This window comes from Periplaneta americana, chromosome 2 (genome assembly GCF_040183065.1).
Source record: "Periplaneta americana isolate PAMFEO1 chromosome 2, P.americana_PAMFEO1_priV1, whole genome shotgun sequence".
Taxonomy (NCBI): domain Eukaryota; kingdom Metazoa; phylum Arthropoda; class Insecta; order Blattodea; family Blattidae; genus Periplaneta; species Periplaneta americana.
In genome coordinates, this window is record NC_091118.1 from 192,747,170 (window position 1) to 192,775,136 (window position 27,967).

General features: G+C 35.5%; 1 protein-coding gene across 1 annotated transcript in view; it reads right to left on the minus strand.

The window, feature by feature from the left end:
- LOC138694979 (LIM domain only protein 3-like) overlaps window positions 1-4,984 on the minus strand; it is a 262,976-nt gene extending 257,992 nt beyond the window's left edge. The window contains exon 1 of the mRNA XM_069819209.1: window positions 4,716-4,984. The gene's annotated coding sequence lies outside the window, so the exon portion shown is untranslated. The remainder of the gene's footprint in view (window positions 1-4,715) is intronic.
- Between the last annotated feature and the right edge of the window lie 22,983 nt (window positions 4,985-27,967).

Here is a 27,967-nt window from a genome sequence, read left to right on the forward strand (position 1 = left end):
GCCCTAATCATAATACACTGCTCTCTTAAATTGACTGAGCATATTGGGAATGAACTCAGTTACTATCCTAGAACACGCTATGAAATGTTTCATATTAGGAAGTTTAATACATTAGGAAGTTTAAATGTAGAAAACAAAGAACGGACGTGGCAAAATTTTCCTTTGTTAACCGCACAATAATAGACTGGAACAGCTTACCTGCGGCAATCTTTCAGGGTGGTCCTCTCAAAATCAATACATTTAAGGAAAGGTTGAGAAGATTACACTGAAAATGTAATTGGAGGTGCAGTGTAATTATTTAAGTTGTGTCATAACTAATTGAGTTTATATGGAATTAATTAAGTTGATATGTAATTAATTAAGATGATATGTAATTTAGTTGATATGTAAATAAATTAGGGTGATATGTAATTAATTACAATGATATGTAATTAAGTTGGTATGTAATTAATTAAGGTGATATGTAATTATTTAAATTGGTAATATTTGGGTGAAATAGAAGTAGGCCTCCTTATAAGTTAGATTTACTTTTGCTTATCAAAGGCGTTATTATAGAATAGTTTTTATTTATAGTCCTAGATTTATTGCATCTAATATTTATAGATTTACGTTTATTTTATTTTATTTCTGTAATTGTAATTATTGTATATTATATATCACTGCCACCGGGTGTATACCCAATTGTAGTGTTAATAAATACATACATTATACATACATATAAAACAATTTTATCTCGAAAAGGAAGCAAAAACGAGCAAAATTGTATCAAACTTTTTTTGTCTGAAATTAATCACATTACTTACGGTTCACTCTATAAACACACTTGGTTTCTTTACGTATGTCAAAATTATAGTAGCCTATATGAAACAGAATATGCTTTCAATTTGGATTATAATAAGCTGCATAAATACAATAGGCCTAACTTAATAAGTCTACAAAATATACCAGACAGACGATCGGAACTGTCATCCTTATACATATCCATATACATTTTCAGTTCGGTATGACTCACTCCGCATGTTCACCATCGCCCTCCACTATTTCCGTCAGAATGGACTATTATTTCTTCAATATAATTTTCTTGTTCTGGAAAGTGCAACACGATGACGATGTTTTATCAAGTAGTCCCACTCGATTTCAACCGCAGTCAACTTTCCGACAGACTTGACAGTTCGGCGCGGTAACAATCACACAGTCAGAGAATGCGACTTACATTCAAGAGGTTCACAGTTCGAATTTCAGCTGCTGTCATGGAATTAATGACCTACTGGCTTTAGATTATCATTAACTTAAATTCAAATAGACGACAATTACTTACGTTCAAATAACCACAAAATATTATTTCATGACAAAACATCTTTCTATATAATTTAGGTCAAAATGGTGCTGTACTGGATTGCTAAAACACGTTCGAAAATTGGGAAACTGTCATACCATTATGATATTTTTCTGTACTGTATGAAAACAGCCTATTCCTACTTTCAATATACCGTATTCCTATATAATTCTGTGGCCGGGAGGAAAAAGGTCTTATGTCAATTTTTTGTGAAAATGAGATTTTTATATATTCTGTAAGCGGAAACAATTCTCTACAATCTGGTAAAACGGCTAAAGTCAAATAAGACTCCTGACTGGATTTACAGAGCGTTACCAAATGGCCTAAGTACTTTTTGAATCGAGAACACATAGAATAAAGGACTTAAGAATATGCAATACTTTATTTCTTACAAACCGTCACATGTTTACTTTCCATGCTTCCCTATTAAAAAGGTCTAACTTGTATTTTAGCCATTTTATCACATACTGATGCCCTTTCCTTTTAAAACATTAAGCGCCAGGGTAAACAGTCCTATAATTGTTTAAGACCCATTTTTCATTCCTAATAATTTACATTTCTCATTTATTTTGACATGAAAAAGGTCCTATGTTTAAATAGTCCCTTCTACTCAGTTTGGGTTTTAGTCTTAAGGGGCTTAAGTGCAGCTATTTTTGGAAATAATCAACAAAATTGTTAAATGAGCAACATAACCTATTTTAGAAGAAATATAAACAAATAATATCCAGAAAAAAGCTCTTAATTAAAAAATTCTATAATTGACACCAATTTCAATCTTTCTACTGCTCTCCTGAAAAGTATAAAATTTTTACTTAAGACCTTTTTCCTCCCGGCCACAGAATTTATGTTCGTAACAACCACTTTTTACTTAATCATGCTTTACATGTAAGTGGTGGAGTCTGCTATAATTTTCTTATATGCTTGCAAACTGTAGTTATTTATGGTACTCTTTTTGGAACGAGTATAAAGGGTCAAAAAGATAACTTTACGAATGTGTCTCATACAATGTTTTTCTACGATACCACAAATTTTTATAAATAAATATTTCAAGTTGGAGAGGTTGTAAGATCACGATTTCACGGCCGCCTAAACTCAAAACCATTACGAAATAAGTATTCGTGGAATACAGCCTGTTTCTTCATAATTACAATTTCATCTAAACCGGTCATGTAATCAAAAATTCGGTTAGAAAAAGTTGAATGCTATATTATCTTATTGTAATGAGTTTTAAATATAACTTTGACCACATCTGTGGTGTAGAGGTCAGCATGCTGGTCTATTACGCAGAGAGCCCGGGTTCGATTCCTGGTTGAGGTTTTTCAGGGTTTTTCCTCATGCGTTAGGCAAATGCCAGGAAATTCGGGCCACAGCATCCCTGAATATCACCGGCCTCATTCATCACCGAAATCATATTCATAACAAATCAGTAATATATCTAGACACCATCAGGTTCACAACAATAGAACCAGTCTCAACAATAGCAAACAGGCCTTCGGATTTCACCCAAAAGATTAACTCGTGATATGAACAAAGATGTTAAAGCGAATATAACAGTGAGAGAGAAAAAAAAAAGTAACTTCTGAATAACACGGGCTATAATGTACAGTAAATATGAATGTTAAATTCGTTACTTATTTATGTTACGTGTAATATTTACGTTATGAAATATTGAGTAACGCATTAATCTCTTATTGAATGAAGTTTATATATTAGATATTTTATTTTCTTTGGCAGTCGGTAAAATTAATAGCAATACGTAAAGTATTTACTTACTTTTTTACGTACTACTGTTTCAAAGTCTTATTTTACGCACAGATAACAGAGGGTAAAATCAACTTTTGGCACTATTGTATAAAAATTATTTATAAATATTTCTAGTGGTCTATTTTCCGTGTAAAGGAATTTTACAGGCGTAATTTATATTATGAAAATAATAATAAAATAATCAACTGACATATACCAATATATATGTTCAGAAAATGTTAAATATGGAAAGTAGGTATTGTTGATAAAAAAATCCACTTATGCACTGAACTTCCGTACAATAAATTCCTAAATTAAAATACTTGAATTCGTTCATATTCTGACTGTGGTAATATAAATTATTCTTACGAAATCAAACCTCCCACAAGCATATCGACTCTGCAAAGGCTTTCCCTTCAACGACTTGCAATTATATTCCTCGTGTGTTTCATATGTGTCTTGGGATCACACAAAATTTAACGCGAAGGAATTTCCTTATTCGTGAACACAAAATGTTCCTTACAACGGTGAAATAAAACGTAACTAAATATTCAGCACATGCAAAGAAAATAGCACGTGGTAAGTCTAAATATGTATTTCGAAAATATTACTGAAATTTTTATGTTTACTGTATATTACTCTTCAAGGAACGACCACTCATATAAATTGAGGGAAAGAAGACAGAGGACGGACACTGGAAAGTTTTCTTTTCTCAATCGTACTATCAGGGACTGGAATGCTTTACCTGCAGACTTACTAAAGGCTTTACCAACAACCAAAAATGTATTTAAAAATAGGCTTAAGGACTTTACTAATAGACGATAATTATACACAGTATGTAAAGGATGTAAATGATATTTTGTTATTGAAGTGTTGTATCAGTGAAGAATTATGCTGTGTCAGTGAAGTGTGTTGTGTCAGTGAAACGTGTTCCTGTCAGGGAAGCCTTATAGTTTATAGTGGCAGTGCAAAGTATTTGAACAGTGAAATGTTTTTGAAGTGTTAGTGAAATCAGGATAGAATCAGTGAAAAGTGTCGTAGTTCCAGTGCAGTGAGTGAGTTGACAGCGAAATGAGTGTAATGTGGAAAGGTACTTGTGCAGATATGAACATATCATACTCGTGGGTTTTAGTTCGAACTTAGATTTAAGATACAAATTAGATTTATTTTAAATGTTATTTTAAGTGATAGTGCTTCATTTAATTTAGGATATTCCCTATTATTATTATTATTATTATTATTATTATTATTATTATTATTATTATTAGTATTAATTATTGGTATTGTTATTAAGTGTATTTTTAATTAACAAGTTTATTATTGTCATTATTGAGTGTAATTAGTTACCACTGCCACCGGGTATATACCCATTGCAGTGTGAATAAATACTGTACATACATATATTTTTTCTCATATGGACCGTAGGGAAGCAAATAATTTTATCATTTGGGACTTATCAACAAAATTCTTCGTATACGTATTTATAGTGTTTTAACTTAAAAATTTGACAGAACATTAAATTTATTGCGCAGAAAACAAACTGCAAAGATGCACCTGATGACGAGGACATGAACCAACCACTTGACATAGTATTTCACGACGCCACATCCGGCGCCAAGCAAATCTCGGTACTCACGTGTAGTCCGCTGAATTTTGGTGTCCTTGTGATGAACGGAAATGGCGCGGAACAACACCTTCACTTGTTCTCACCACACTGCAACATGGAGCCACTTTTTACACGCTACGTTGTTTTTGTGAAGAGAACAGCTGACGAACGCGCCGCACCCTGCTCTCTCGTGTCCCTCCTCCAACTGAATGCGTCCCGTAAAAGGATCCTGAGCCGGAGCGACTCTGGGCATGCGCGCGGAACATCCCCCCAAAAGGGGGTGTAGGAGGGCTAAGTCCGGCGCGTCGCACGACAGCTGAAGCAAACACAATTACGTCAACTAAACTCTTGCACTCATTTCATTCCACACAGATAAACTATTTGTTCAGCTTTAGTTACAAACACACACAAAAATTCCCTCCTCCGTTCCAAAACTTCTTTCCGCCCCACAACCCCCCCCCCTTTTTTATATTGGAAACTGTGCTTGGGGACCCAATATTTGATGTACGGAGGCAGTGGGAAAAGCAATTTTATACTGACCCAATATAGAGAAACAATATTTGAATAAGCCCATGTGGACGGAATTAATAACGATTCTCCTACAAGGAATTTCGCTCCTGAGGTTGGTAGGCCTGTTGGGGTTCCTGAGTCAATACACGCATATTCCTTAATATATTCCCTACCCACGTTATTACAAAACCAATGTGTTCACTTGTCCATGAGCAGGCTGCGGGCGATAGTCCTTAGTATTCCACACTTTATTGTTTTACACTTCGGTTTCCAGCCAGATTCATCCTCGATCATAGTCCAGTGGCTCCCAAGCGTTTGAAATAGTGGACCTCTTCCGACTTGAGGATATATCGGCGGATCCCACTTTAATAAGGTCTTGGTTTTATAAATATATTCCAATACACTGCATAAATCAAAAAGTACTGTACATGGAATTTAACATGGGAGAGCAGTTTTCTCAAATAATTTCTACCATGTTCATTTTAAGGAAAAATATTATAAGAATATTTTTAATTAAAAATGAATCACAATACAATAACTTTTATTAACTTTTAGACATAAATAACAATATTGCTATTTTTATTAATTTGTGTCCTAATCTCAAAATAGTAACAAATATAAATGATACTCGGGAGGAAATTAAACACGGAATAAATATGGGAAATGCGTGTAATTATTCGGCTGAGAAACTTTTATCATCCAGTCTGCTGTCAAAAAATCTGAAAGTTAGAATTTATAAAACAGTTCTATTACCGGTTGTTCTTTATGGTTATGGAACTTGGACTCTCACTTTGAGAGAAGAAAATAGGTTAAGGGTGTTTGAGAATAAGGTGCTTAGGAAAATATTTGGGGCTAAGAGGGATGAAGTTACAGGAGAATGTTACACAACACAGAACTGCACGCATTGTATTCTTCACCTGACATAATTAGAAACATTAAATCCAGACGTTTGAGATGGGGAGGACATGTAGCACGTATGGGCGAATCCAGAAATGCATATAGAGTGTTAGTTGAGAGGCCGGAGGGAAAAAGACTTTTAGGGAGGGAGAGACGTAGATGAGAAGATAATATTAAAATGGATTTGAGGGAGGTGGGGTATGATGGTAGAGACTAGATTAATCTTGCTCAGGATAGGGACCAATGGCGGGCTTATGTGAGAGCGGCAATGAACCTTCGGGTTTCTTAAAAGCCAGTAAGTAAGTAAGTAAGTATGTAAGTAATCTCAAAATTGTCAGAATTATACTAATTTGAAGTTGTTTGTAAAATACCATTATTCTTTAGTTTTAAGGGTAAAAGAATATTACAAACAAGGATTGAACTATTCAGGAATATCATTTCTTTAACTAGCTAGTATTCTGAAACTAAAAATTTGTTGTGAATTCCATAGTTGCTTCGTAGAGATTTTCCTTTTTAGATTTTTAACTACAACGTTATATTTTTCTTACGCATTTATCATAACAAGTGTTACAAATCACACCACTCTTGTAAATTCTTCAAGACTGTATATTAGGATCCTTAATTAAACTGAAAAGAATGAAGTCCTAAAGTCGTACGATCTATAACAATTATGATAAGTGAGTAAGAATAATGTAATTTTTAGTTAAAAATTGAAAAACAAAATCTGTACAAAGCAATTAACAACACACTAGCCAATTAAAGAAATGATACTTCTGAATAGTTAATTCTATATCTGTAATATTCTTTTATCCTTAAAACTAAAGAAAAAAAGGTATTTTACAAACAACTTCAAATTAGTGTAACTCTGAAAATATTAAGAATAGGACAAAAATGCTTATCTGACATTTTTGCTCCGAATGTCTTCGGAAATAAGCTCCGTAAGTGGTGGATCACCCTGTACGTATGTTGGGTAAAGGTTGGTAATACAGTGATATAAGTAATATTTGGGATAGTTCTTTTTAAGAATTTATTACAATTTTATTGAGCGAGAGAATGACCACTTTTTTTACAGAAACTTGTCCACGAACATCCCCTTAATACGTTGACACAAAAAATCGAGCTTCCTCTCGCTCAGTAAAATTGTAATATATTCTGAAAAAGAACTATCACAATATTACTCATATCACAACATTACCAACCTTTATCCAATATATAATCAGAATAAAGAACCTATTACAACTGTTAAAATAATTATATAATAGTACATTATGCAACGAGCCTATACTGAAGGTAATTAAGAAGTGAGTATGGATATTTATGAAACGAGCGCAAGCGAGTTTCATAATTTTCATACGAGCTTCTTAATTACCATTATAGGCGAGTTTCATACGACTTTTTATGCTCGACCATATTTCTAACTTGATATTATTAATTTTAATTGTATCTGACCTTCAGCAATGTTCCGTATGTTGTGAGATTTGCGCAGACGCGAAAGTATTGATTTTTTCCGAGGAATATATATCCACATTGACCTTGCTAGGTCATAAGAACCTACAGAGATAACATTGAAATTAAATTAGATATTGAAAAACGAGATGACAAATTGAATTTATTTGAATATTATTTACAATTAACGCTAATTATTATAGTAACAGAACATAATCTTCTGCGACAGTATTGGATTTCCAGCCTCCGTGACTTTTTGCTAATTCTCTTTTGATTGCATATCCGAGAATAATCGATACTTGCGGTTTTATAACGGTAGAAAGCTGACCTGTCATTGGCTGAACAGTTATAACCTGAGTCGTCATTGGCTGAAAGACCTGATCTTTAATGAGTAGATGTACTTTAATGGCATGCATTAAAGGTCTGCTACCAGGTGTATAATTACTACGTTTCGGCATGGTCGAGCATAAAAAATTAAACATAATCTTAAAAAAACTGTCTGTGAAAACGGTGTACACACAATGGAAACACAGTAGTAAAAAGGAAAAAAGAGAAAACTGACTAAACCAGTGACAAAATCCGATTCATAATTGCTGTCATCTAGTCTTCTTCTTTCTGACAATTCAAATTTAAATTGGAAAATTTTGTCTTAGTTAATGTTTTTTAGATATTGCTAGAAGTATTGACTTGTGTTTTTTTTATCTAGATTAAAATTGCAAGTTTCTTGTTTATGTTAGTTAATTAGGATATAATTAATTATGATACTTAATCACTCATTTAAAATTTGTCTGAGTGCAACCTGTGTATATTTTTGTGTGACTTTACTTTGTTTATAGTGTTTTCTCTCTCTCTCTCTCTCTGTTTATTTCTTGTGTAGCTTTACTTTGTATATAGTGTATTTTTTTCTGTTTATTTCTATTATTGTATTTCCATTACTAGTGTTGTGGAAGAGAAGACCTGATGGCCTTAACTACACAAGAATAAATAAATAAATAAATAAATCGTTGACCAGTCATATAGACACCTGAATGTAACGATCCCAACGAGTAGGCTTCCTCTCATCTGATGACGAAGATAACACCAATCTTCGAAACGTCACGAAACCATATTTTATCACTAGCAATGGAAAACGTCCACTCCACTCTATCAATGAATAATCTACCATTTTCTCCCTACCACTCAAATCTATAGGCGCATTCTCATAACACCGATTGACCATGCTGGGACTTTCTTTCTATCAAGGGTCCCATGCAGATAATCCCAAAGCCCCTCGACCAGTCTCCTTCACATGTTACTAACCGGTGATCGGAGAAATGCTAATGTGATGGAAGAGATAGAAACCTTATGGGATGACCTCAATGCTTAACGGTAAAACTGGATAACCCTGCCAGAAGACAATTAATGTCACTAGGATTTTTCAATGATCGGAAGGCAAAGCTATTGAAATCTCAACTAGTGTTTATTCTATGTATTATAAACGCCTATCGGGAAATTTCAATAGTTTCTCCTGCATAAATCCCTGCTCATGATGTTCGACACAAAATGACCTTGGCGTGGCTGCGTGGTCTAGAGCATTAACCTGTCACGCAGGGTGTCCGTGTTCGATCCCGGTCATTGAAAAATCCATAATGACACTTGGGGCGGGGTTCTCCAGTTTCCTCGACATCATTCCATCAACATTTCTGCTTTCCATCTCATCACCATTTCTCGTAACACCTGTCGGCGAAGTTCGGGGGAAGCTGGTCGAAAAAGTACAATTTTTAATGCAATAGGGGAAACTCGGCAAATTTAGCAATATAGGAAATTTGGCAATATTCTTGTATTTATTTTATTGCCAAATTTCCTCCAGAGTTTTAAGAAGTTCAATGACACCTTCATAGAGTGCAACATCTGAGTGTACTTTTAGTTTTAGTTTCATTCGAATCCGTGCATTATAGTGGCAGATATTGTTACTATTAGAAAGAAGTGTTGAATACTCCCTGTGAACGTGGTGATTGTGTGGACGTGTGTATACAAAGACTGAAAGAAAGTGTTGTTCATTACCTACGTATGTTTGTGCATTATATATCAAAAGCTGAGATTCCATATTATAAGGTAAGCCATTTATATAATTAATATTTTGTGTTAATAACTCATCAGGCCTTAGCTCGTTTTATGTTCTTCTTAGCAAAAAATGTCTTCTCCAGGGTCGTGTGAATTAGCCATTTTCCTTTATAGTGATATATTGCTGCTGTCTTTGAACAAGAATGTGTACTCGATGGTAAAATTTAAGAGTAGGGACGTATGAGGGATTTTTACAGTCTTCAATGCAGCATTGTGTGTGGTGTGTTGCAGATATGCCAAGGGAACGAAGACATTATTCTGAAAAATATTCCAAAGATGATTTGCGGGCTGCGGTTGGGAGTGTTTTGAAAAATAGATCGTCGACTTTAAGGCTTCTAAGAAGTACAATGTGCCCTTTAGCATCTTAAAGAGGTTTCTGTATGCATCCTCAGGACCCGACGACGTTGTCATTCCTAAGAAAGGAAGACCCATAGCTCTAATCGTTGAGGAAGATCAAAAACTGGTGACATTTGCAATCAAAATGCAAGAACTTGGGTTTGGGCTATCGGAAAAAGAAATTCAAAGACAACCCTTCAATATAGTTAATAAGAGTGGTCGGAAAAATCCATTCAATTCTTTTTTTTTTTTTTGCTTTTGTTTTGTGTTTATGATGTTTAGTGACTTCTTGTCCCAGTAAATTAAGTCTTATAAACCTTGTACCACTATTTTATTTTGAAAATTTTATTTTTAATCCTACTGCCAAATTACCCCTGTACTATTGCAAATTTATCCTGATGAAGTACCAAATCTAGAAACATGCCCTTTGTTATTTATTAGTATGTTATGTGTAAAGTAATTTAGATTTGTACAATTTTCTTTCAGAGCTTTATTGGGATTTAATGTTTAAACACATTCCATAATAGAGGAATATTTAATTTCAGAATGTGTAACTACAAACTGTGTTAAGATACAAATATTGCCAAATTGGACGAGTCTCCCCTATCTTTATCTTTCTTAACATTAAGTGAAAACCAACAAGCATATAGTTACGAGATGGTACACAAAATTTAAAAAACCTGATCTCAGAAGTAGGCCTTAAGACTAAGTTGATGACAAAGACTTACAAGTAAATATTCTCATGGGGGCAGATAAAAAAGTTAAATGTTTTTCTTCCACTATGTTAATAATATCAGAAGAAATGCTTATACAAATTTTGGCCACTCGACTGTAATTAAGAGGCCGTCAAAGTGATTTTCCCTGGGCCTGTTTATAAAAAAAAAAGACAATTGCATGGAAAGATTTATTGAAACAGATACAGAAATTGTTGCACTATTTATCAACATATCCCCCCCACTGGAATTGAGATATTTGTCATACCATGGGATCAATTTTTGTATCCTTGTATCGTAGAAGTCAGCCGCCTGGGATCGGATCCAGCGTTTGGCAGCCGTCTGCACTTCTCTGTCAATCCCATGATATTACGACAAATATCTCAGTTCTGGTGGGAAATATGTTGAAAAATAGTTCAACATTTGCTATGTCTATTTCAATAAATTTTTCCAATAAAATTCTGTATTCTTTCTGTTAACGGCCCCTAGCAAACTTATTTTACGGCCCTCGTAATTGCGGTCGAGTGGCCAAAATTTGTGTAAGCACTACTTTTTATATTATTAACATGGTGAGAGAAAAAAAAATAACTTTTTTATCTGCCCCCATCAGAATGTTTGCTTGTAAGTTGATGACAAAAGCAGAGAAGTAGACATCACATTAGCAGATAACGAACTTCTGGAATACGTCCAAGAAATTGCATACTTGGGTCAAACCACTTCCTTTAAGAACATGATGGACAAAGTAATTGCATGACGCATCTCAACAGCATAGTCCAAATTCGGATCTCTAGGATTTATAAGTCTACTCTTGGGAAAATCCTACAATATACAGTCCACACCTGTGGAGTAACGGTCAGCACGTCTGGCCGCGAAACCAGGTGGCCCGGGTTCGAATCCTGGTCGGGGCAAGTTACCTGGTTGAGGTTTTTTCCGGGGATTTCCCTCAACCCAATACGAGCAAATGCTGGGTAACTTTCGGTGCTGGACCCCGGATTCATTTCACCGGCATTATCACCTTCATTTCATTCAGACGCTAAATAACCTAGATGTTGATAAAGCGTCGTAAAATAACCCAATAAAATAAAATACAATACAATAAACAGACTGATCCGTTTTGGTATGGATAATATTAATTTATTATTATAAAGCTATTATGATAGGAAAAATTTCTTGCTGGTTATATTATGATTAAAAGATAGGAGTTTCCATATATGACAATCAACAATGCATAATCTGAAAAAACAAATGAGAATCGTAGATGATTAAAATGGCTACTACAAATCAACAGCGGGTACATTGTGTTCTTTGGTGTACTTCTCTCCTTTAACCGAAATTTAACAGTTTTCTTCCTAACTGATTCACACGTTTCTTTTCTTGTATGTAGAAATATCATTGCTTCAACAACTTAAATTAGAGATTAGTTTAAGAAAAAAATGTGGGCCCAAATTTTGAGAAAAAAGTAAAATGGATTTATCTCAGCCACTTTTAAACATTGAAAACTTCTATGAAAATATACTCCTAAATGCACGTTTTTTTAATGTAACAAGATAATAAATTTCTCTTTCAGAGAAAAGTTTCCTAATAGCCTAAAGAATGTGTGTTCCAAATATCATTCATGTAATGTTAACATTTCCCAGGATATATAACTTTATGTTTGGAATAAAGCAAAAAATTGAAGCTACAGGAAATTGAAATCAATGATTAGACTAATTTAGAAATCCTGTGCAAGACAGCTTTAAAATGACACTACAGCAGCTGACAAGGTCAAAAATGTGTATTAAATATTATATATCATAAAGCATTTTAAACGGGAAAAAATTGAAAAAAAAAAAACTTTTAAGATATGGAAAATTACAATCAAATTATATTGTCATTTAAATATTGTGCACCAGAGCTTAAATAATGGCATCAAAGTGGCTGACAAGGCAAAAAATGCGCGTTAACTTTATGTACTGTTTTTTTTTTTTCTTTCCACATTTCAAGAGTATCGGAATTTTGAAGGTAAAAAAAATGAAAATTTACTCTTTTTCACTATATTTAAGTCATCTTCGCCCTTTTAAAAAGAATATAAATACATATACAGGCTGATTCAACAGGATTTACCGTCCCTTACGGAGCTTGTTTCCGAAGACATTCTGAGCAAAAAATGGCATATAAACATTTGTCCTAATCTCAATATTTTCAGAGTTACACTAATTTGTGGTTGTTTGTAAAATACCATTATTCTTGAGTTTTAAGGGTAAAAGAATATTACAGATAAAGATGGAACTATTTAGGAGTATCATTTCTTTAATTAGCTAGTATTCTGAAGCTAAAAATGTGTTGTGAATTCCATAGTTACTTCGAACAGATTTTTTTATTTTTTATTTTTTTCGAATTTTAACTACAAAATTACACTTTCTTACGCATTTACCACAACAGTTGTTACAAATCACGCCACTCTTGTAAATTCTTTAAGACTGTACATCAGGATGCATAATTAAACTGTAAAGAATAAATTTCCTAAAGTCGCATGATTTGCAACAAATTTTGTTATAAGTACGTAAGAATTATGTATTTTTTAGTTAAAAATTGAAAAACAAATCTGTACAAAGTAATTAATAACACATTTTTAGCTTCAGAACATCAGCCAATAAAAGAAATGATACTTCTAAATAGTTCATTCTCTATTTCTAATATTCTTTTACCCTTAAAACCAAAGAAAAAATTGTTTTACTAACAACTTCAAATTAGTGTAACTCTGAAAATATTGAGATTAGGACAAATGTTTATACAGAGTGAAAGTAAAATAACATTGCTGATTGAAAAGGACGATAGGATACAATCAAGTGAATAGAAAACCTATATTACGTTTTGTGATTAAATGCACGGTTAATTAGGAAATTAAATTTGAAGTTTCAGCAATCCGGCAACATCGCCGCTAACACACTCTTCTCGTGATACAGATGTAAGAAGTCAGCGAACTCGGTGTGTCTCGGTAGGTGAGCTGTTCTTTGGCCCTGTGTTGCAACCAATTCGCATCATGCAATGGCTTCAATTTAGAGGTTTTTAAAATTAAATTTACACGAAAACCGTCCAGAGGGATAAATTATTTCTTATTAGTTTCCCTAACGATGTGGACAAAAATCACGATCCTACCAGGAATAATTAGTTATCTAATAAGAGGCTGTTAAACATTTGGAAAAAACATTTTTTTCTAAAAAAAAACTATGAACTTTTCAACAATATGGTATTATAGTTTATTGTTACATACAATATGAGCTATTCGCTCTGAAAATCTGCAAGGCTATTCAACTTCTTCAACTTCCACTCTGTAGGCCTATACAGGGTGTTAAAGTATCCAATATTTTAGGAAGTGCTAGTATGCATCATAACAAGAAAATAATGTCTAATATACATGGGTCCTACAACACATACTCTCTGAGATCTGATCACTTATTCGGCAAAAACGTATTACGGCGAACGCCAGTAGGGGAAGTTATCCCCACCCGCGCCGCTCGGCACCTCGCTCGCATGCTCTCTCTCTCTACTGTCTCTCTCTACTATGTCCCGCTTCGATGGATCACTGCCTACCACTATGTAATCCGCATTAGACAATACGCATTAGACAACTGTCCACAACCACAATGCAATACGCATTAGACAATATGCATTAGACAACTGTCCACAACATGTACTGACACAACACAACACAACACAATGTAATGTGGTTTTCATTAAACAACACTCACCTGTTAACTTTGCACGTCCTCGAAGTAACACAATAGTCTTTTTTTCCCACAGGTTGGACACTCGTAATGGGTACACGTCTTCGGTACGGATCATCACTACACGTGGTTACGTCTGTACACGAAGTTGGACACGGACACAATGAAGCCACCCCCGTAGTCAACCCCTACCAAGCGACATTCACAAGCCCACCAGTTTCTACCCACGCTATTCGGTCATTGTCCCCTTCTACGATACGTTATGGCAGTTCCCTTAAACATAAATAGATTCATTTTCCCTTCTACCCCCAACTCGCCTCGGTAGCCGAGAGGTCTAAAGCGTGAACAAAAAGCGTGCGTTTAGGTTTAGTTACGAACTTTCTCGGATCGAATCTCCCCCCCTGCGAAGTCGAAAGAAAAAAAAAAGAGAGAGACATTAAGCAAGGAACAGAGAAGAAGAGACTGGAGAGAGAGAGAGAGAGAGAGAGAGAGTGACAGGACGAAGTTCCTCATTTGCTCCGTAGATGACGTTACTCTTTTTGTTCCACTTTCCTACACTAGATGTCACCCCACCCTAAACCCCTATTTCCACTCTTTCCCGCTATGGTGTGTGGTGAGCTTGTAGGGGAAAAGTGGAAAGGGGACGTGGGCGGAGCTTTGCGTTCGCCGTATTACGTTTTTCCCACTTATTCTTAGGAGGTGCTCAATGAGACGTCCATTCATTGCAATGCATTCCTCTGTCCTTTGGGGTAAGGAATCACGCAGTCCTTGAAATTTGTTTTAATATGTTAATAAGAAAGTCCTGATAACGAGTCCCAGTTAATCTCTGTAGTAGCGCGTATGGCCCTATTAATCTATCACCAAGAACGCCTGCCCATATGTTGATTGAGAATCGGTGCTGATGCCTTGTTTCTTCAACTGCATGGGGATTTTCATCAACCCACACATGCTGATTACGAAAATTCACAACAACATCTCTGCTGAATCCCTCTCATATCGGTAACCAGACTTTTGTTTTCAGTATTCTTTGTTACGTATCATTATTCCATGCCAGGGGTGTCAACTACGGTATGATTATCTGGTAGTCTGTTATATTGTAGGGCAGAGAAATGCATTGCTATAAATGGACGTCACATTGAGCATCTCCTATGAACAAGTGTTCAGATCTCACAAAATATATTCATAGGACCCATGTTTATTAGACATTATTTTCTTGTTTTGATGCATACTATCACCTCCTAAAATATTGGATACTTTTTTTAACAGCCTGTATATATATATATATATATATATATATATATATTACGTTGTTAAAATTTGTCACAATAATCTATCATTGGTTCTTATTTCATTATCATTTTAAAACTGAAGAAGTGTCTAAATTCAAATGGTGTTAACGTTCAGTAGTAACCAAATAAAGTGCAGAGTTGCCTATTTTTTATTTAAGGAATCTCTCACCCTGCAGTGGTATTCAATCTATGGTACGCGTTTCCCCAGGGGTACGCGAGGTTGTCTCAAGGGGTACGAATCTCACTGACCAGGTATGTGAAAATGCCTGGATTTATTTTATCATACTTCTTGATAATAATTATCGAAAGTCAGATTTATCTATTTTTAAATTAAGGAATCTCTCACTCTAGTCTAAAGGTACAGAAATTTCACACTTAACCTTGCGTTGAAATTTCCTAGAGACAGGTACCGAAATTTTATAAGCTTATAAAACTTAATATGAAGGGGCGAGTTAATCACTTTGTGTATGAAATAAAATAAACATTTCTTACTATCTGTGTAAATTGATTCATATTTTGGGCTCGTTATTGTTTACTTATAGCTCCTCTAAAATTGTGAGTGCTTTTAAGATAGCTAGTTTTTCTGCTTCAATTCAAGTTTTTCTGTGAGGAATTTTTATGTGAATATGAAAACAGCCAACCACTTTGCCCACAAATAATTCTACGAGGCGCATCCAGAAAGTAAGTTTCCAGATTTTTTCCCCTTGAAAGTAAACGTAATTAGCTGTGTCAATTGCGCATGCGTAACAGATCTATGACGTATCAATCATATGCCAGCAGGACAGGTCCCGCCTGGTGCCAGTAGCGTGGCAGCAGTGGTCCGAAATGGAAGCTCTTATTCCTTCTCCCGCCGCCTGCGAGGTTCGGTCGGTGATAAAATTCTTTAATTCACAAAGCATTGCACCAATTGAAATTCATCGGCAGCTCTGTCAGGTCTATGGGCCGAACATCATGAGTAAGCAGATGGTGCGTCGGTGGTGTAGGCAGTTTTCCGAAGGTCGTCAAAGTGTCCATGATGAAGAGCGCAGTGGGCGACCGTCCCTCATCAATGATGATCGTGTTGAGCTGGTGCGGCAGTGCATCATGGAGAACCGTCGCTTCACGATTACGGAGCTGAGCAGTCATTTTCCGCAGATATCGCGATCCTTGTTGCATGAGATTGTCACTAAGCACCTGCTGTTCAAAAACGTGTGTGCCAGGTGGGTGCCGAAAAACCTGACACCCGAACACAAAATGCAACGTTTAGGAGCAGCACTGACATTTCTGCAACGGTATCACGATGACGGCGACGAGTTCCTCGACAGGATCGTCACGGGCGATGAGACTTGGATTTCGCACTACACCCCGGAAACCAAGCAGCAGTCAATGCATTGGCGGCATAGTGGATCTGCGGTCAGGACGAAATTCAAACAGACGCTGTCGGTACTGAAAGTGATGTGCACGGTGTTCTGGGACAGGAAGGGCATTCTCTCATTGGCTTCCTTCCAAGAGGTGAAACAGTGAACGCTGACCGTTACTGTGAAACACTGCGAAAATTGCGACGTGCCATTCAAAACAAGAGGCGTGGAATGCTTACTGCAGGTGTTGTGCTCCTCCATGACAATGCTCGTCCACATACGGCTCGGCGCACGCAGCTGTTTTGACGGAATTTGGCTGGGAGTTGTTTGATCATCCACCCTACAGTTCTGATCTTGCTCCCAGCGATTTTCACGTTTTCTTGCACCTCAATAAATTCCTGTCCTCCGGTGAGCTTTTTGGCAACGACGAAGAGCTGAAGACGTCTGTCACACGCTGGTTCCATTCACAGGCGGCAGAGTTCTACGACAGAGGGATACGAAAGTTGATCCCACGATGCAAGTGTCTCAATTCTGATGGTGGCTATGTTGAAAAATAGCTGAAACATTGCTGTACCTGTTGCCAATAAATGTTTTCCTGAAAGTGTCTGTTCTTTTTTTTTTAATAGGGAAACTTACTTTCTGGATGCGCCTCGTAATATCTTCCAGTATTTGAACTCCGGTTGATTTTAGCGGTGCGCCATTTGCTGATTGAGCTATGTTTCAGTCCGTAAGTATGTGATACATCGAAACGGCCTGAATTACATCCATCAGCACGTGTCTTCCCTTCACAACGCGCAAAGAGACAAAGCTGAGCGATCAATGTTTTTGTAAGTGATAATAAACCGCTCTGTTATTCCAATATGATGCAGTGTGGCAACACCGCACAACTTCCAATAAAACAAAGGAAGTTTATTAATCTATATCATCTCACGAAGCATTCAAGCTTTGCAAACTTCAAACTCAAGAGACAACATTTTGTTCGGCAGGTGGGGGAGGGAGAGGAGAGGAGAGGAGAGGCGAGGCGGGAGGTTCCTAAACAAATTTAAACTTAATAGAACGTAAAATCGAATCAATACAAGAGTGGAAGCGTTAAAGCCAAGAATGTCTGAATAAATCCGAGACAACGGGCACAAGCTGACTCTGATAAGAGGAATCGACCGCCAGTCCTCGAGATGCTGCGCGGCCAGCTCTGTAATTGATCGAGTGGTTGGATGGTTCGTTACCTCAGCTTCAGAACTGTCTAAGATTGTCAACTGATACTGAGATGGAACTGTTCAAGGCTGCCGTAAATAAAGGATTTCACAAGTGGTTTTAACTGGACTTCCGAGCTACAATGAAGAAACCACAAAATAGAATATTTCCTCCTCTTACAGAAGGATAATCCAAGCAGTCAATTACCACGAAATGAGTCTTCCGCGACGTTCAACGCTGCTCCAAATATTTAGGACTTTTCATCACTTTATGTACAGGGTATACCGTAAGTAATGTCACTAAATTCAGGAGATTATTCTTTGAGATATTTCAAACAAAACGTTTAATACAATTTTGCTCGCTTTTGCTCCCTTTTGGAGATAAAAATTGTTTTATTTGAAACATTCCGTAGCGTAAAAAATCAATCATGTGACTTATCTTTAATGCAAATTATGCAATTATAAATTTACATTGTATTTTAAATTCTTATCGTTTTCGCCATTCTAGTGTGGTATCAATGATTAAAGATATCTTGTGAAAAAACATTGCATCAAAATTGTACTTCAAGATTTTTACATACATTGCTGATGTCAATATTGAAAAACATTAAGAACAGTAAAAACACTTAAATTTACAAATTAAAAACACAGTTTTCAAATATGTATATTTATGTACAATTGGAATTGAATTAAGTAACCATATTATACTACGCAAAAACACAATATACATGGATAACTGTTAATAAAATACGTATACCAATTGTATTGCCATATTAAGAATCGTTTGGAAGGAATACAAAAATTGTATTTGACTGTGTTGCATAGGGTAAAGTTGCCTAATGCCGTGATATTCCTAATTCCGTGATACGTTTTTTTCACTGTATGTCATGGGTTTGGGTAACTTGCTATGAAGTTCACCGATGTCTCAAAAGTAGAAGAAAGATGCACTCTTTCGAGAAAGATGTCTGGCGCTATGGTCGAATGGTAAAGCTTTGAATGACTCTCAATTTTAAAAAAGTATCACGGGATTAGGGGCATCACGGAAATTGGCAACTTTACCCTACATGAGAGAATATGGTTGTCGAATACTATTTTAATATGTAAAATTGAATTCTTGAAAACCATGAAAACTTTGGAGAAGAATGCTTGGTATAGTTTTTCTGATGTTGTAAGAAAGTTTCTTGGCAACTTCAGGGCAGACAACTATGAGGTTCTAATTGAAACTTAGTTGAGAGCATATCAGAGATTAGGAGTAAACATGAGTGTCAAGATACATTTCCTACACAGCCACGTAAATGTCTTTCCCTCAAGTCTTGTGCAGTAAGTGAGCAAAAGCGTGAGTGAGTGTTGAACGTTTTACATTTGTGGGTCACCAGGTTAGGAGTTGTAATTTACGCAATGTTAATATTATGCATGATTCCAAAAAAAATAAGCTCATCTGTTATTAAATAATTATGTAAACAGGAGTGTGTAACACGTTTATTTTTCCCCGGATTATTCTTCGTTAAATGTTGGTTGAAAGACAAGTTTATTTACCAGCCGCCAATACTTGTTCGTTCTTGCTGGTCTGTTGACGTCTCGTGCTGCTATGCTACTATGCATTCGGTTGCGTTACAGTCCAAGTTCAACATCGGAATTACGATACGAACTTCCTAGCTGTCTTTACAATAGAAATGAACATTTTTCTTGATAGCAATTATGGGTTTAATATTATGTGCCATATACGAGATACACTATTAGATTCATGAAGTAGTTGTTCACCTTATGATAAGCTTGTTAGTGTGTTAAATTGTATTAATTTATGTACTCAATTTGTATAGTTTTTGTATGTTAAGACTGTATAATTTCAGTGCATCAGCTATCCATAGATTTCAAAAAGGCATATGACTCGGTTAAGAGAGAAGTTTTATATGATATTCTTATTGAATTTGCTATTCTCAAGAAAATAGTTCGATTAATTAAAATGTGTCTCAGTGAAATGTACAGCAGACTCCGTATACATCAGTTTCTGTCACTGTGGGCTAAAGCAAGGAGATACACTATCACCTTTACTTTTTAACTTTGCTCTAAAGTATGCCATTAGGAAAGTCCAGGATAACAGAGAGGGTTTGGAATTGAACGGGTTACATCAGCTGCTTGTCTATGCGGATGACGTGAATATGTTAGGAGAAAATCCACAAACGAAAACACGGGAATATTACTTAAAGAAAGTAAAGAGAAGGTTTGGAAGTAAATTCCTAAAAGACAAAGTATATGATTATGTTACGGGACCAGAATATTGTACGAAATGGAAATATAAAAATTAGAAATTTACCCTTTGAAGAGGTGGAAAAATTCAAATACCTGGGAGCAACAGTAACAAATATAAATGATACTCGGGAGGAAATTAAACACAGAATAAATATGGGAAATGCCTGTTATTATTCGGTTGAGAAGCTTTTGTCATCCAATCTGCTCTCAAAAAACTCGAGAAAGTTAGAATTTATAAAACAGTTATATTACCTGTTGTTTTTAATGGTTGTGAAACTTAGACTCTCACTTGATAGAGGAACATAGGTTAAGGGTGTTTGAGACTAAGGTGCTTAAGAAAATATTTGGGGCTAAGAGGGATGAAGTTACAGGAGAATGGAGAAAGTACACTACACAGAACTGCACGCATTGTATTCTTTACCTGATATGATTAGGAACATTAAATCCAGACGTTTGAGATGGGCAGGGCATGTAGCACGTATGGGCGAATCCAGAAATGCATATAGAGTGTTAGTTGGGAGGCTGGAGGGGAAAAAACATTTAGGGAGGCCGAGACGTAGATGGGAAGATAATATTAAAATGGATTTGAGGGAGGTGGGATATGAGGATAGAGAATGGATGAATCTTGCTCAGGATAGGGACCAATGGCGGGCTTATGTGAGGGCGGCAATGAACCTCCGGGTTCCCTAGAAGCCAGTAAGTAAGACTGTATAATTTATGTGTTCAATTTGTATTTTTTGTGTGTGTTTAGTTTTTATAGTTTGTCTGTGTGTGTGTTTGTGTGTGTGTGTGTTTAGACTATATAATTTGTGTGTTCAGTTTATATAGTTTTTTGAATGAGTTTAGTTTATATGATTTATGTGTTTAGTCTGTATAGTTTTTCGTGTTTAGCTTATATAGTTTGTTTATGTGTTTAGTTTGTAAGTATAGTGTAAGCTCTCTTGGACTGGCTCCCCAAGTGTAGTAGACCTTCAGCTCACCCTACACTACTGTAGGAGGCCGTTGCCCTTATGGGATTTCGGGCTTTTCATATTTCATAAATTATTTTAGATTGGAAGTTACGAAGTTTATAATTACAAATTATTGTTTTTTTTTTATATTAGGCATTCGTTTAATCTTTCCTTGTTTAAGGCCGTGGACGATTGGAGCACAAGTTTGGTTACCACCCGGCTGTACATGTTTGTCGTTCTGGTTCATTGACATTGAGAGCTGCGCCACTACTTTTCATTCGGTATAGATATAGTCCAAGCTCACACAACTAAACAGTTTCGGTACCAACTTCCTAGCTCTGATAATCAGCAATAAACTTCTCAGAATTTCTTGCTTCAAGAACAGATTATTCTAATGGAAAAGCAGTTTCTGCGTTCCAACACAAACATGTGAGAGACATATCAATCGTATCAATTTCATTCAATAACAATAGGAGTTTTGTCAGGATCCGTCTGTGCTTATCTATTTAACAAATATTAGTAGTTTACAATATTTGTCACATTTATTTATTTAGTTTTTTTTTAACGTTTTCGGCTTGAGTAAGCCATCTTCAGAAAACGTTTCATGCCTATATACATGAAGTGGTACATATGTGTATATGTACAAATAAATGAAACAGTTGAAAAATATAAGTCTCTGTGGAGATGAGTGAACATACAATGGTTAAAACATTACTGTGTTAAAAACAAGGGCTATATAAGCCATGATCAAAAGTTATTAAAAAGTTATTAAATACTAAAATTAAAACATGTGCGATGTAGTTGCGATTAAAATAGGTTGGTTCATCTGTAGTAATGTCCAGATCTGACTAGAATATGGTGAATCAACTATGAGGGAAGAAAACAAAAAATATAATATGTATCAGATTGTGATACCTATGCCAAATTATAATGAGGGGTCATATACAAGAATAGAGCAAAGTACATATGTAGGTCATAATACATCGTGATGTTTGTAACTAGATTTATGTAGCTTATTAAGCTTTTCATAGCTTTAACAGTAATATGATCTACATATGTACTTTGCTCTGTTCTTGTATACGACCCTTCATTATAATTTGACATAGGTATCACAATCTGATACATATTTTCTTTTGTTTTCTTCCCTCACAGTTGATTCACCATATTCTAGTCAGATCTGGACATTACTACAGATGAACCAACCTATTTTAATCGCAACCACATCGCACATGTTTTAATTTTAGTATTTAATAACTTTTTAATAACTTTTTATCATGGCTTATATAGCCCTTGTTTTTAATACAGTAATGTTTTAATCATTGTATGTTTCATTCATCTCCACAGAGACTTATATTTTTCAACTGTTTCATTTATGTGTACTCTACACATATGTACCACTTCATGTATATAGGCATAAAACCTTTTTCTGAAGATGGCTTACTCAAGCCGAAAACGTTAAAAAACTAAATAAATAAATGTGACAAATATTTTAAACTACTAATATATTTGTTAAATAGATAAGCACAGACGGAACCTGACAAAACTCCTATTGTTATTGTATCAGCTTATCGGCCCTCACCATGCTTTCAAATTTACTTTCGTTCAGATAACACTGTCTAATATCTCGGATTTTCAAACGAAATAAGAATGACCAACCTCAGGAGTTGAAGCGGCCAGAGTGTGATACGGACATTCACCACGGAGTGCAAATGGCAGATCTCGTGCGTTCAGACAAAAGCAATTGAGGGTTGGAAGATTATTCCATGCCCAAATGGTCAATACAAAAAAAAAAAAATCACCGTCCTCAGCCAGGAATGAATCCGCATGCCTTGGAGTTTAAAGACAGCAAGAACAACCAAAGACCATCGAAGACAACGATTTTACATCGTTCCATATATATCAAAGACATTCAAAGTAACTTCCGGGCTCTAATGATAGGCCGCAATCTGTTTGATAAATTCAGTAAGTCTATTAAATATTAATATCACCAAAGACACTTCGAGAAAAATAAAACTGGGACTTACAAGGAGAGGACACGCTCTGTATATCACCGAATTAAATACGATTTTGTGACATGAAAGTACAAGAAGTACTGTTTAAAGTCATATCTGGTATAGATGGCCAATGACCCCTTGTTTTGGAAAGATAAGCTATTGCTTGTGACATAATGTCGTTAGGTGCCTAATAGGGAAGCATTAGACTGTGTAACGACGTAGCTAATATGGTTGTATGCTGAGTTGTCATCCAGGCAACCTGAGTTCGAATCCTAATGCCTTCTCATTTTTTAAAGCTTGTTGTTGTTACTATTATTATTATTATTATTATTATTATTATTATTATTATTATTATTATTATTAATTTAACTCACTTTCAGTTGTCAGCTCCTATATTCAAAGCCATGTTGAAATATGCGTGGTATGCATCAAAATTAATAAACGAACGAGAAGTGTTTGTGAATATGAAGGATGTCTGATTCGCAGCAGAAGTGCGGAAAAATGTGTGTGACTGTGGACAAGCTTCTTTCATTTGCTGTACATGATGCAGGAAATATGTGTGTTTTGTGTGTTCTTATGACATTTATTATAATGAATCATGTACAAAATGAAGTGGAATAGAAACAGAACAGACACCAGTGACCTGTCTACGTGAGCAATATTTCATTGTTTATCCTTCACAATACAATGTTAGTTAATTAGTAATTTGTTTAAAACATGATGAAGCGTTCAATACATTGAGAAATATGATATATGTAAATAGATAACTGTGATCACAAAATTAATCATTATTAAAAGAAAAAAATAGAGGACCAGTTAAGATTCGAATTGAGGTTGCCTGGATAACAACTCAGCATCCAACCATATGAGCTACGCTGTTACATAATCTAATGCTTTCCTATTGTCACAAAGAATAGCCAATATTTCCAAAACGAGGGGTCATTGGCCACCCATACCGGGTATGACTTTAAACAGTACGTCTTGTACTTTCATCTCACACAATCTTATTCCATTCGGTGATATACAGAGCGTGTCCTCTCCTTGTTAGTTTTGTATATTTATCGTGAATGCTTTACAACAATTTTACTTCTTCTCTGAAGTAATACAGATCGATTTATGCCTGGAATCGAAAAGCAACGGGACTCATATTAAAATTACAGCGAAAAGAAGGGGAAAAAAGTTGAACGTTAAAGCTTGTTTGACTATTTTGTTTTGTGTGGAATAATTTAAACGACCCCGTCCCCTTGCAACAATCACGCTCGGTAAACAGCGTAAATCAAACAGTTTTCCATTCATAAATTCTGCCTTGTTATCTGCACACAACAACAATTGAAACAAATGCATGACATTTCGCAGCTTTGCTGTTATATGCCTAGTATCAGAATATGGGCAATTCTTTTCTAACTGTGACTGGTCTGAATCCCGATGACACTGTAAAAACAACCAACATCGTTATATCCAAATTTATAGCTTTCTTACAAGGAAGCGCATATGACCCCATTCAACTGTTACAAATAATAATAATAATAATAATAATAATAATAATAATAATAATAATAATAATAATAATAATAATAATAAAAGCTGACAGAATTTATAAAACAGTTATATTACCGGTTGTTCTTTACGGTTGTGAAAATTGGACTCTCACTTTGAGGAACAGAGATTAAGAGTGTTTGAGAATAAGGTTCTTAGGAAAATATTTGGTGCTAAGAGGAATGAAGTTAGAGGAGAATGGAGAAAGTTACACAACGCATAATTACACGCATTGTATTCTTCACCTGACATAATTAGGAATATTAATTTCAGATGTTTGAGATGGGCAGGGCATGTGGCACGTATGGGTGAATCCAGAAATGAATATAGAGTGTTAGTTGGGAGAGCGAAGGGAAAAAGACCTTTAGGGAGGCCGAGACGTAGATGGGAGGATAATATTGAAATGGGTTTTGAGGGAGGTGAAATATGATGATAGAGACTGGATTAGGCTTGCTCAGGATAGGGACTAATGGAGGGCTTATGTGGGGGCGGCAATGAACCTGTGGGTTCCTTAAAAGCCACTAAGTAAGTAAGTATGTTATTTGTTTACCTTTTAATCACTTATTTTATAAATAGTTTTATGCTCAACCGTGCCGAAATGTAGTAATTATACACCTGGTAGCAGCCCTTTAATGGACCTCATTAAAGTACACCTATTCATTAAAGTTCAGGTGTTCCACCAATCAGAAAACACCATTGTAGCAATATGAAATCGCAAGTATCGATTATTCTCGGATATGCAATCGAAAGACAACTAGCGAAACGTCACGGAGGCTGGAAATCCAATACTGTCGCAGAAGGTTATGTTCTGTTACTATAATAATTAGCGTTAATTGTAAATAATATTCAAATAAATTCAATTTGTCATCTCGTTTTTCAATCTCTGAATCAATTTCAAGGTTATATCAAGATTAATCTTTATTTTACTCTCTAGATTATCTCAAGGTCAATGACATTTGTTTCTCGGAAAAAATCAATACTTTCGCGTCTGCGCACATCTCACAATTTACGAGATATTGCACAAGGTCAGTTCCGCTCCCCAGTCAGATAAGAATAACTTATGAATAATTTCAAGTTAGAAATATGGTCGAGCATAAAAAGTCGTATGAAACTTGCCTATAATGGTAATTAAGACGCTCGTATGAAAATTATGAAACGAGCTTGCGCTCGTTTCATAAACATACTCGCATCTTAATTACTACCATTATAGGCTCTTTGAATAATGTACTATTCTATAATTCAGAATCCCTGTGGTCACCGATATTCTTCGGCTGATGTCATTGTGATTAAATATATAAAAGGAAGGTATAAATGTTTCCTGTAATTTTCTGAAATACGTTAAAATAATAGACTAATATGTTGAAAGCTCTGAAGAAGTAGAGTATAAACCCTACTTCGTGTTTCTACAAAGTCCATAAGGAGAACTGCATTGAGGAAGTGATATGGCTAGAACAAAATCCTCTGTACTGAAGATTACAGTATCGACAACGACAACAGAAGTGTCAGGTGGCGATAACAACAACTAAACCAAACAAAGGAACGCCGTCACCAGCACAGTGACCGTGTTAAGCAGACTCGCTCAGACTTGTAGTTGCGAAGTGTTTGTTCAGTTGGGTAACCCGCTTCATGTAATCACAGCCTCTGCAATCGAAAAACATTCTGGGCGGCTTCCCCATGTCGAAGATATCTAAGTTCTACACATAGGCACTATTATATTTATTTTATACATTCATTCATCCAACTGATCTACTGAGAATTTAATCACTGAACTCTTCCTTTATATGCATCTCATATACAGGGACATCATTTTATTTTTACTTCAATTTTTATTGTACCTGAGTTTTTTAATGTTCTTCACTCCCACCCCTTCTAGTAATGAAGTTCAACCGTCCTCCACACAGATCCAAGACCGCATATACGGTCATAGCAGCCTTACGGTTATAGTAAACAGTACTTTCCAAAAATATGTTCTCGTTTTCCAGTGACGAAAGAGCTTTCAATATTGAATCATTTTCGCACAGGTACTGTCGTCCGTTTGCCTACGTCGCATCCCGGTTTCCACCACTCGCTTCTATTCGCCTCTCTGTAAAGGCTAGTGGATGGGCTGTCTTAGCTCTTTTCTGAGAACATTAATTTCTGTTAGGAATTGAACGTCTACGTAATATTATACCCATACAACTGTTTAAAATAACTTAAATAAAAGGACCTCGTTAAGTAATTAACTGTCACGTGATTTCCCCCCTTTCTACGATCCTGCGACATAACCACTTGGACAGTAGATAGTATGTCTGAGTAATTTTATCTTTTCGGATCGGGGAGAAGTGAAGATTGAATTTACAATACGTAAGGTACTCTTTTATAGAGTAGGTACAGAATTATTTCAACATGAGTTACTGATATGAAGTACGAATCTGGTAATTGGAATTACGTACAATAGTCTATAGTGCGATAATATACACATTAGAACTGAAGCCTGTATCGAAATGAACGCCCACCATTTTCAAGTTTAAATATTCATATTATGATTATTTTTCAATTTAACTTCATTCTCTATATTGTACCCTAATGTGCTGTAGACAGTATAATATACACTGAATAATGAATACGTCCGCATGGATAGCTCAGTTCGTGAGTAAAAACACTTAATGTTAATACAGTACTGTATTTTGATTAAACAAAAACCTAATGAAAATTATCAAACTCAAAAGCGTGATATTTTCTAGTTTACGTAAATGGATGAACTACTTTTCTTCCCTCCTATACCTAGTAAAGTGATTTGTTTGTATATTATGCCAGTATCATCGAAGTCCAGTCGTGGAAGGAGATAGAAAACGTGTTTCCGGTTGATCCAAAGATATAGCCAGGTTAATATTAAAAATGTTAGTAAAAATAAAATGATGTCCTTGTACAAGACCTTTCATATACTCGTAGAGAATAATGCAATTAAAAATTAATGGAGATTTTTTTAGAGTACGCTACGACACGTCAAATCTTATGTCTTGAAAGAACATTTTTGTTGTGAAA